The sequence below is a fragment of the Vicia villosa genome, unplaced genomic scaffold (genome assembly GCF_029867415.1).
Source record: "Vicia villosa cultivar HV-30 ecotype Madison, WI unplaced genomic scaffold, Vvil1.0 ctg.000217F_1_1_3, whole genome shotgun sequence".
NCBI classification, from domain to species: Eukaryota; Viridiplantae; Streptophyta; class Magnoliopsida; order Fabales; family Fabaceae; genus Vicia; species Vicia villosa.
The window spans coordinates 156,987-162,293 of NW_026705081.1; positions in this window are offsets into that span (position 1 = coordinate 156,987).

The window sequence follows — 5,307 nt, forward strand, 5'->3', positions numbered from 1 at the left end:
CCAAGGACAGTGAACAAATCGAGGTGGCTGGAAGAAGGATTTCTTAGATCATTAGTTTTGTTTCCATTCGCAATTTCTTTCCGTTTGTTTAAACATTAGTCTTATGACATATGCTATGTACTTTACAACAATCATTAATGCATTGCTTACGTTTGTCTTGATTCATTCCTAGTGTTCTCACTATATTTAAAACTGTGTTTTTACTCGGTTTTCTTCTTTGTGATATTCAACTCCCGATTAAATTCGTACACCTTTTGAGGAAGAATGACGAAAACGATACCACAATTTCATACACTACGCTTTCGAACAGACCGTGTTGACGATGTACAAGCATTGTTTCAATTCCCAAACAGTGGAGATATAAGGATGTTAATCCCTCGTCAACCCCTTTGAGCCTAAAGAAGTAGGAGTTTTCCTTCATATAAAATAAAACCCTTAATATATAACCTGGGGCGGGGTAGCTTCTCAGTTAACTTAATTATTCCAAACTGTTCCTTTGAACATAACCACCGATGGTTCTCCGTCATCATTAAGACCGGCAGTCAATGTCCTCAAAGAAAAAGAAAGCAATGCAAGAGCCTGCTAAGTCAAAACCTATTAAGGAGGGTTAGGCAAAATTAGGGCATCCCGCTGACTGTGGTTTTAAAACAAACAGTTCAAAAATGTTAGGGATAACAAAGTCGAAAAAGGTTACTATGTACCTTCGACAGAAGAAAAATACTACAAAAAAGGAGAATGACTGCCTTTGCAGATAAACCTTTGGTTTTTGAACCATCATAAATGTCAATGTCACAATTCCCAAATTCTTTTGGAGACTAAATGCATAGCTAACTGAGCATAGGACTGGAGAACATCGCGAAGGTTGGGATGGGTAGAAATAAACTTTGAGCCTCTATCTTTTGTTTCTTTGAACCGTGAACCAGGCCACGTTACAACCCTTAAAAGTCCTAACTGAAACATGGTTAGTTCGAAAGCATGTCGTTACTAAAGGTATCCCGACTCCTTAAGGTCTACTATAACTCTTGAGTTGATATCACTTTCTTACAAAAAAAAAACTTTGTGTTGCTCAAAAATATTTTCAAACTTTCAAGATAGACGTATGCATTTGCATTTCATTATAAGGTACACTTGTCTATATGGATTTAAATGTTAACATCAGGGAGAAGTTGCATGGGGCATGGCTAATGGCTAAGAATCCTACTAACTGACGAAGTAGTTTTTTTTAAAAAGCTTGTCAAAAGAAGAAGCATCTTTTATGAATGACTGGGATGTCCAATGTGTACATGGCACAATTCGTCATCATCCCATTTATATGGGGCAATCTAATCAAGATTCATGGAATCTCTCAAAGACGCTGAATAGCCCATGGGGCAAGCTCCTTATCAGGGGGCACGTTGCAAAGATCACTCAGTATCAGATGGTGTCAATACCACTCTCACATCCTTTCCAGGAACCTTTGTAGGATACTTCTCAATCTGTCCATATAGTCTTCTTTAAGACATGTTCAAATACTTTTTATCCTTTCCAAGAGCCTTTTTCAGACAGTCTTTTAAAGACCCACCTTCTTATCCTTTCTATTTTCAAACCCTTGCAGACAGTCTTCTCTAAGACATATTCATTTCCAAGAACCTTTCCTAGGTAGTCTTCTGTAAGACATCTCTTAACTTTTTTCAGTTAGTCTTTTAAGACATATTCAAACTTCTCTCATGCTTTCAAGAACCTTGTCAAACTTTGTTTAAAGTACAGAGTCTTTTCTAAGACAGTTCACCATCCTTTTTAGGGCGATCTTCTTCAAGATGTTTTTTCCTAAGTTTTATTCAAAACCCCACAAACAATCTTTATCCTCTATAGGAATCTTTTTGACCCTCATAAACATATCCTTTGAGACTTTGTTTAAAGCACAGTCTTATTTAAGACAATTCCCCATTTTCCTCGAGGACCTTTCCAGGTAATCTCACAAAAAATCATCATCATCTCACTCTAGGTACCCAGCAAATTACTATCCGTCAGGCGCGACCAAAACGCATGACTCAGCATCTGCTTCATATTCAAATCAACACTTAGCATCAAGGAGACGTCTAAACTGGTCTAATCAAAGACGATCATTCCTGATAAAGACCCTTAGATGGGGAAACCACGTTCAGAGGGTTTTCCTAGAACAGGGGCATACAATCAAGGACCCTATTGACTAGGGGCATATATTTCAAGAATTCAAACACTGGGGCAATGCATATCAGGCAAGACATGGTGAAATTCGAGTTCCCTCGAAAGGTCCCTCCTTCAAATCAAGGGGCACATCTCTCAAAACTTCTGATATTCAGGAAATCACACTAGCATCATACAAAGAGCATTGTTGCATATTTGATCTTCTCACGCCTGTACTATTCACATCCCGCAGTGTGGGATAGGCATACATGCATAATTCTCATTGAGAATCTCATCACATGACACATGCATCATGACATTGCATAAAACTAACACTGCCTTTTCAGGACATTCCATAATTCAAAAGGATGTTATCATCCAATTACAGTACAGATGCAATCGTATCCACGATTCAATCTCAACGCACACAGATACAATTCCAAATACCTCATTCCAAGTATTTCTTCAAAGACAATCCAGAAGCAACCAAAGAATTTCTTACCTCTCCAGGTAGTCTTGTCCAAGACAATTATATCAATCTTTCCAAGCTGTCTTGTTTAAGACATATCATCTCCCGTCTAAGAGCCTTTCTAGGTCAATCTTGTTTAAGATGTTTCATATCTTTTTAGAAGCCTTCCCAGGTCAATCTTGTTTAAGATGTTTCATATCTTTTTAGAAGCCTTTCTAGGTAATCTTGTTTAAGACATTTCATATCTTTTTAGAAGCCTTTCTAGGTAATCTTGTTTAAGACATTTCATATCTTTTTAGAAGCCTTTCTAGGTAATCTTGTTTAAGACATTTCATATCTTTTTAGAAGCCTCTCTAGGTAATCTTGTCTAAGACGTTCATACCTTTATAGGAACCTTTCTAGGTAGTTTTGTTTAAAACGTCTCACGACCTTTATAGGAACCTTTGTAGGCAGTTTTGTTTAAAACATGTTGTGCCCTCTATAGGAATCTGTCTAGATAGTTTTGTTTAAAACGTTTCATATCCTTTATAGGAACCTTTCGAGGTAGTTTTGTTTAAAACGTTTCATATCCTTTATAGGGATCTTTTTAGATAATTTTGTTAAAAACGTTTCATATCCTCTATAGGAATCTTTTTGGATAGTTTTGTTTAAAACGTTTCATGTCCTTTGTAGGAACCTTTCTAGGAAGTTTTGTTTAAAACGTATCTTACCCTTTATAGGAACCTCTCTAGGTAAATCTTGTGTAAGATATCTCGTATCCCGTCTAAAAACCTCTCCAAGTGAATCTTGTTTAAGACACATCTCAGCCTATCTAGGATAGTCTTGTTAAAGACACACCATGCCTTTCTAGGTAGCTTTCTTAAAATATTTATCCAATCTTTTCTAAGATACACCTAGTTCTTTTATAGAACTCCTCAGTTAGTCTTCTCCAAGGCATTCTTCCTAAGCATTGTTCAAAGCCTAAGCTTCTCCGTGTCAACCTTCAATACACCCTATTCAGGAATCTCTTCAGGTAGTCTTATGTAAGACATTACTCTCTCTCCTCAAGATACAATCAAATAATCCAGGGCTGAAAAGCATATGCTTTAGACAAAGTACCTTACCAGGCGAGTGGATGGCATCTATAAGCCCATCCCCTACAGAACTCATTCCCTGCGCAAGCAAATTTCAGGGCATTTCAGTGTCCAATCATCTTCTACCTCTTCAGGTTCAAGAAGATTGAACAGGGGCAGCTGTCATACCCCAAAATTTGCCTTCCATATTCCATTCACAATGATTCAAAGTTCAAGATTCAAATCCAAAGCTTTGCTCCCTCAATGATTCAGGTAACCCACAGTCAGCTGGTTTGACCTAAAAAGTCAACCAAGATCAAGGCACAGTAAAAAATTCTCAATTTTGGGTCAACATAAAGTGAATAAGAGTATAACCATCATTTGATCAAAGAATGATCATGATTCCATTAATAGAAACTCAGAGATGAACAAATACAAAAAGGTTCAAATTAGGGTTTCTTAGGAGAAAGTCAACCCAACTTTGACTGGGCATAACTTTCACATGGAACATCAAAAAGTCCCCACTCAAAGCCTATTTTGAAGGAAATTGGATTCTCTACAACTTTGTCTCTCACAAGCCAAGGCTAGAAATGCTTCATTTGAGAGGTATGGTGCAAAAGATTATAGGTCATTTTCAGGCATCCTTCAAAAGAAGTTTTTTGGCAAAGAGGATATGATCAAGATGAAAGCTCCAAATGGAAAATATGTTCCAAAGTGGCTTATAGAGGACATCCTGAGGTTTCCAAAAAGTCCTAGAACTCCCTCATAGCTTAAAAATTGAGTGAGATATGCTTGATCAGAGTTGGGTTATTTTTGGAGGCAAAATGTGAAGGAAATAAGGTTCAAAATGGATATGTTTACAAATGGGCCTGACTTTTTACAATCAAACATGCTTATGAGGTCACCAAGAATGCCCAAGACCAATCCCATAATTATGTGATTTTTATTATATTTTTTTTAGTGAATTTTGTTCATTTAAAATATCATTTAAATCAAATAGTCAAAGGAAAGCACAAAAAGATTTGTATGGTTTTGTTTGCCAATCAATTATAATCATCCAAACACCATATTTATGAGTTAATTTCGTGGTAATAGAGATTAAGGAGAAAAAATCAAAATTTTACCAACTTAGGAAAGATTTCATGATTTTCAATCAAATTCCCAATCAAATCTTTCTTAGCATAAAGAAGCAAGATTTAAATGGATTGTGGGCAAGGTTGTTGACCTAATAGAAGGTCTATAAGTATCCAAGCTGAGTCAGAGGCAAGGGGAGGAGAATTCGGCCTCCAAAAACCGTAAAAACTCAAGGAAAAAAATAAAACTGAATTCAAGATTAGGGGCCAACTCAAGGAGTCTTAGTGATCCAAACGCGTCTCTAGCACAGGATAGAAGGATTTTCGTTGATCCTCCAAGGCTGCAGCATCAAAAATCACGTCGAAACTGGCCACGGTTTGCTCATACGAAATTTACGTTCGTTTCCTTAGATTTAGCATGCCTAAACGCTGTTTGATTTGATATTATTGATTGGTACAAGGTTTAGATCGTTTCTGGGTTGGTAATTGGTTCTTTGTGTGCTTATATAACAATCCGCCATTATTGGGTTTTAGGGTTTTATTTTGGGGTTTTCTAATACAGGATAAA